We start from the raw sequence: 7236 nt of genomic DNA, 5'->3' as shown, positions 1-7236 counted from the left end.
GGCTTGGGGAGGTGAACAAATAAACACTTTTGTTTTTTGTTTTTTTTAATCAAAAATATATTTATTGATATAAAAAATAAATCAAACAAACGATTTAGAGGTCAAACACACTACAAATTGAACTGTAAAACAAAACCAATCATCCTAAATACATATTCATGAGAACCAGCGGTCTAACACTTTTTGCATCCTCCTAAGCAACTCAACCACATCTGGAGCTAAAAAACCAAATATATCAAACGCAAAATATCACGTACATGGTCTGTATGTATTTAAATCCTGGAAAGTGTTTGCATTGTGTTGCATGATCTCCAAAAATGTCAAGGCAACTCTTCATACACACAGGACATCGATCACCAGCAATATATAAATGGATCATGAGATGGTAGCGAAGGATAGCCTGATACTCAACCGGTGACATGTGTTGTCCAAAACCATCCATAGGAATGTAGGCAACTAATAACAGCTTTTTAACGATCAGACAAATCAAATTCCCTCTCAAGTCCTATAATAATTTTACCGTAGTAGACTTCCACCAAGACATATTGTGGCTTGGTGGGGTGGCGGCCTCTTGAGGTCAGACTACTGAGGTCAAAATCAGGAAGATGCATATGCAATTCAGTAGTGACACTATAAAAAACATCACTCATAGGCGTAGTGTTATGATATCTAAGAATGAGGTTTTGGAGCTCTTCAGTCTAAATCTGTGAGGCTACAAAAGAAATCTAATGACATCCTTTGCGCAATAAATACCAAGGGCACCAAGACGAAGTAGAAGGGTCGACAAACGTCACTAGAGATCCCCAAACCCAGGTCCATCAGAAACAACAATTCCTTGAATAGCAGATCGAAGACCATTATAACACCCGGCTATTTTTATTTATTATTTTTACAATATATGATTAATATTAATATTAGAATAAATCAAATAAAACAAATAGGATAAAGATTAGTGGAGAGAGGACAACGTGGATAAAGAGGATAAACCATCTTCCCTGTTTTTGGGGGGTTTTGAAAAAACACAAAGAGGAGTTCACACGAAGAGTTTTACATAGAGAGAGAGAAGAAAAGAGAAAGGGGCGGATTTGTGCACCTCTTAGCTAGCTTTGGATCGGATTTTTGACGTTCTATTATATATATTCTTTTTACGGGATACAAGAGGTGAGTAGATTTTATTTTTCACTGAATTTTCTATTTTCTATTGAATGTTCTCTCGAAACAAAAGGTTTTCTATCGAAAACAAAAGGTTTACTGTTTATATAAAATTGACTTTAAAACTATGGAGAATCTATATTCAGTCTGTGTCGTTCCATGGTTATGCATGCTCTGTCTGCAAATTGTCTGCCTATGTTGAACAAGTGAATTGATAACAATTCGAATTTACTTGACTTTAATGTGATGGTTATATACTGACAAAAATTTGTTAAGTTAAATTATTAGAGTTTCATTGGAGTTTCGTAGGTTATTAATTGTTGTTTGTTTTGGTTGTGTGAATCAATTGATTTGGTTGATTGAATGGGTTGTTGGTTGATGTCGGGGGATTAAGGGATTGATGTTTGGTTGTTGGTTGATTGGGTGGGTGTTGTTGAAGCTCCGAAGGGGGCATTAATGGCGTCGATAGAGAATTTGGAAAGAATTTGATTTGTCGATTTTGGTTTAATTAAAGTGGTTGGGTTTTTCACCCTAACCAATTTCAAATGATTTTTGGGCCGATTGGTGGTGGCGGTCGGTGGGTTAGTGCTTAGGGTTTGCTGGTTCGGTGGTTGAGGATGAAGATGAGGGCGAGGGTGATCCTGTACACCCAGTCGTTATTTAGTTTAGATTTTGGGCTTAAGTTTAGTTATTATTTTGGGCCTTGAGTTATTGGGCTGGTTTCTATTATTTTTGTGGGCTGGGTCTTTTTATTTTAAGTGGACCGGATTCTATTAATTTAGATGGGCCTTGAGTTGTTGGGCTGGTTTCTATTAATTTTTGTGGGCTGGGTCCTTTTATTTTTAAGTGACTGGATTCTATTAATTTAGATGGGCTTTGGTTAGAGTTTGTTTTTGGGGCGAATCTGTTCTAGTTAGGCTTGGTTTAGTTATAGGGGCCGGTTCTTAATTTTGTGTGGGTTGGGCCCTTAACATATTAAGTGTTTTTTTATGTGGATCTATTTTAGTTGTCATGGGCCGGGGTTTTTGTTTTAGACTTTTGGCTTTAGTCTTTAGTTATATTTTGGGTTTTAGTCTTTAGTTTTGGTTAGTTGGGTCTGAACCATGGCTATGACCATGAACCATGACCTTAACCATGAGTCTGTTGACCACAACTAGGACTGTTGACTGTTGACCGTCGACTTTGATTGTTGACTGTTGATCGTTGACTTTGATAGTTGACCATTGACTTTTTGATTGTTGACTTTTCAAACTTTTGACATATTGAACTTAGTGGACAAATCTAATAATAGGATGTTGTTGAAACTTGTATAAACATGTTTGTCATTGTCTAATAAAGATTTGACATGGTTTTATGCAATTATATATATATTGGCACTGATGGACTTTGACTTTGACTATATAGCTGATAAGAACTACGAAGGTTTGATTCCAATCTTGAAAGATTTGGATATGTATGCAGCTTTGAGCAAAAGTACAACCACTATATTATATATTAGTTTTTGTGATAAACGGTATGTGGAACTTGATTGTGCTCTTTCAGAGTGTTGCTCCTCGATTGAGAGTGTATTTTAATTCATGAGGCATTTAATTAATACATTACTTATAATTGAGAATTTTGATATATATGGTTTATATATTCGATATTGAGGCGAGTTGAATGACTATTGTGTTTGGAATCTTTATTAATTATTATATTGTGTGATCGAGAATATATATATTTTATGATGAAAATATTATAATAAATTATAACTCTTGGGTGTTAAAAAGTGTTGTCTTGTAAAAATTTAATGTGTCGCCCACATCTTTAGATCTCTCAACGCCTCTTTGATAAAAAGAAAAGAAAAGAAATGTTTATGACTAATGATGTCATGTGAAAAGCCGCCTTAGAGAGGAACTAAATCATTCGCTTTGTGCGTTGGCTGTATTCCTTGAGTGTATGAGAATGTAGGTCTGGGTATTCCTTGAATGTGGCGGGAATGACCCTAGGTATTCATTGAATGTGCTATGAATGATTCGTTAGTGTTATGATGGGTATTCCTTGAATGCGGTGGGAATGAATCAAGGTATTCATTGAATGTGCCATGAATGACCTGTGAGTGTTATGATGGGTATTCCTTGAACGTGGCGGGAATGACCCAAGGTATTCATTAAATATGCCATGAATGACCTGTTATGCTTTTATGCCCAAAAGAGGCTGTGATTATGTATATGGAAAGCCCAGAGATGGCTGTGACTCACAAGTTACGAGTTTACAAGATGGTAATATGCTTCCTGGAGGCGATATCCCTGTTTGGGACATATATCTTGTAGTGGTACTCGGTGTGAGTGAGGTACACGGTTATGTGTGATTTGGCAAATGTATGAAGTACAAATCGTGGAGTAGGAACTAAAGGTTGGGCAGTGTCTGTTAATAAATGAGTCAACGAGATAATTAATAAGCAAAGAAAAATATTGATTTTACGTATGAGTGAGCTATTGCATATAAATATTTATGCACTATGATGTACATGATGTCTTACAAGAAATGTATACGTGGTTTGTGTGAGTTGATACTCACGACGGATGAATATACTCCCTAGTTGTGATTCTCTTCATTCTCGCAAGTAGACGAGTGATTTTAAAGTAAAATATTGGCTTTCTGTATGAGTGAGTTATTGGATATGATTGGTTGTGTATTATGATATGATACATATGATTTCTTATAAAGGAATGTAAATGTGGTTAGCGTAATATAATAGATATGGTGGTGTGACATGAATGTTAATATTGATGATATATTATGCCAGATTGTGTATTCTCATGGTTGTTGTGAGAGAAGTAGCTAGATGTATGAATTAAATATTTATGTTTGGGAAACCTAACTTTGTTTTGTAGGAGGGTAGGACTTATTAACATATTATGCAGGGACGTTATCCTAATACGTAAGCGGTTATTGGTAAGATTTTAATTAAATTAATTTACTAGATATTGAGATTGAAATCTTACTTGGGAAGAAACTATACGCCGTTTTGGAAAATAGAACTATCTTGTCTTCCAAGATGAAATGGTTGGTAATGTTATATTTATTTATTTGGAAGATTGAATGTAGTACTGTATATATTATTTTAGTTTTGCTCATACCAGCAAATTCAATTTGCCGACCCATTTTTGCTTTCTTTTGCAACGTGGGTGTGTTATTGGAAACATAGATGGTAGAATGCAGTGGATGACGACGTTTGATTTGAATTCGCTTTTGGAGCCTGACTGGTTTAAGTTTTCTGAAGTGGAAAGTTTTGATTTGAAACAGATGTAATAGAGTTGGTTAGTAATTTTTTTATTTGTGAATGAAGAGTTGTTCTTTCGGTTTTAATTTGATATCATTTTTTCTATATCGTGTTTGGTATTGAGTTATTAGGGTTTCGTTTCTGTTTCAGCAAGATTTGCCAAAACACACCAGCTGAGGGTCGGAAATAATGTTTTTGGAGATGGAGAAGGAGATGGTTGTTGGGGAAAGATGAGACTGGACTTCAGTGTGAAGTTGCCTACGTACCCAAATGTATTGCTTGGGATCAAGTCTCGATGGCGTAGTTTTGGAAAAATGATGAAGGTTGGATTTTATAGGTAGGATTGGTGATAGTTACTTCCTCGTTCTCCAATATTCCAATCGTGGGATGAAGTTAGAGAACTGGTAGGAGAACTGTCAAATTATGGGATAAAGTTGGAGAACTGGCGGGAGAACTGGCCAATCATGGGATGAAGTTGGAGAACTGGCGGGAGAACTGGCCAATCATGGGATGAAGTTGGAGAACTGGCGGGAGAACTGGCCAATCATGGGATGAAGTTGGAGAACTAGTGGGAGAATTGGCCAATCATGGGATGAAGTTGGAGAACTAGCGGGAGAACTGGCCAATCATGGGATGAAGTTGGAGAACTGGTGGGAGAACTGTCCAATCGTGGGATGAAGTTGAAGAACTGGCGGGAGAACTGTCACATGATATGAAGTTGATAGAAGTGAATCTTGAATGTGGACGAAGTTGTAGACGAAGTTGTGAAAGTTGTTTGACTCGCAAAACATGTGCGCAATTGATATTGATTTTACGTGTAGGTATGTAGGTTTTGAGCATAAGATCTGAGCATGGGCTCTGAGCGTGGGCTTTATTGTAGATAAGCTCTGAGCATGGGCTCTGAGCGTGGGCTTTTTGTAAATAAGCTCTGAGCGTGGGTTTTTTTGTAAATAAGCTCTAAGCGTGGGTTTTTTAGGCTCTGAGCATGGGCCTTATTATAGATAAACTCTGAGCATGGTCTCTGAGCGTTGGCTTTTTGGGCTTTGAGCATAGGCTTTGAGTGTGAGTTTGTATTAAATTGAGCTTTTATTGGGCCACATTTGTGGGGGTCGGAACATTGCCCTCTCTTTGTTATATGGGCAAAGCCTATGTGGCAAAGAAGTATTTTTATTTTTATTTTTTATTTTTTTGGGTTAAACGCATGCCAACTTGCCAAGGATAACCGGTCATACACTCATACTGTGTTTGGTTTAAGACCATATTGTACATAAAACATGGTCATTTCTCCTTGACCAACTTTATATCTGTGCTCCTACATGATCATTTGATAACTGTAGAGGGTTCGGATGGCAGTCCACCTAGAGCTTGCAAAAGCAGAATTGATTTGCATGAAATTCAGCAAGGAAAGAAGTAGCTTTGATGTCAGTGACACGCACCATTACCATATTTGTTGAGCCATCAGACAATGGTAGCTGGAAGACTTTCACCAAATGATGATGACTAGTGATCGAGTAATTTGAAGAGGCATTTGCGCCGAATGACAAAGATCACCAGAACTAATGACGGCTTATCTTGAAATCATAAACCAACGAATTGGAGGAAAAATTGCTCGTTGCTCAACAATTGTAAGATTAACATCTGGGTTTCAACATGGAAGCGTGCTGAGTATCCAAAGGATCCTGGTTGCAGAAAATAGAACGCATCCAATGCCTATTCATCACTATATTTCGAGAGCGATTAACAATTTCTTTGCAATATGTATTGATTTCTATAGTTTTGTACCCTTCCCTGGCAAACAGGCTAGACAAAATATACTCCGAGAAATAAAATGCACAAGTACCATCTCCTCGAACACCAAAGTTCTCACTGATCATTTGGTTTTTATCAATGAGCTTCTCTTGAGCAAAATCTCCAATTGCATAATCTCGGAAAAGAACATGACCACTTGGCTTGAGAACTTTTTTCAGGTTCTGCAATACCAAGGGCATCTTTTTTGGAGAAACAAGGTCACAACATCAACTGAAGAAGGCACAACTCTTTCACAAAGATCACCATTCGTCAGATCACAAACAAACGCGTTCACTTGATCTTCTCTGAAATCTTCATACGATAGCTCCACAACCAACCTCCAATATAACTTTTGGTGAAGAGTGATTAGTAGAGTCCACATTGGTTGAAAATTAATGGGCCCATTCTTTCTCCAAGTAATGCTGGTCTTTGAAGAACTTGTTATGGTGTCGCTTGTAGAAAATGTCCCAATACCTTGTGGCATATTTCTAATACTTGTCTGATGGTAATCTGAAGGTTGATATAGGACGAAGGGATTGGCATGTCAGCCATATATGGGGAGGGTAGTATTGATGTAGCAGGAACTCGTGCTGCACCTCTCATTTATCTGTCTCTCTTCAATCTCAACGAAGACACTACATTGGAAGATTAGCAATGTAGAATAAGGCTATGTTATAAAGCCAAAAACGCCAACCCAGCCCCACCCTATCCCTTCAATCACATCAAATGTTACTCTTGTGCAGATTGTTGGGTTTGTGGAATCGTCGAGCTTTGCTCCGGTGATGGTAGCGAGGAACTAACAGTTGTGAATAAGGCTATGTTATTGAGCTAGGGTTTGAGTGAGGCCTCTTGTTCTTGATTATTGATATCTCTTGCAAACTCTCCAATCTTTGCTATAAAGGAAACTCGGCTCTTGTGTGGATGTAGATAACATTTACCGAACCGCCTAAATCTTTGTGTCTCTTTGCATATTTACTTTCTTATTTATTGTTTGCTTATTATAGGTGATGATAAATTAGTGGCTTTGCTTG

At 37.4% G+C, this 7236-nt stretch overlaps 1 pseudogene; it reads right to left on the bottom strand.

The window, feature by feature from the left end:
- Window positions 1-5752: 5752 nt before the first annotated feature.
- LOC147516373 (uncharacterized) lies at window positions 5753-6808 on the bottom strand (annotated as a pseudogene).
- Window positions 6809-7236: the final 428 nt, after the last annotated feature.

The sequence above is a fragment of the Coptis chinensis genome, chromosome 2 (assembly GCF_015680905.1).
Source record: "Coptis chinensis isolate HL-2020 chromosome 2, ASM1568090v1, whole genome shotgun sequence".
NCBI classification, from domain to species: Eukaryota; Viridiplantae; Streptophyta; class Magnoliopsida; order Ranunculales; family Ranunculaceae; genus Coptis; species Coptis chinensis.
This window is presented reverse-complemented; position numbering and strand designations above follow the sequence as displayed.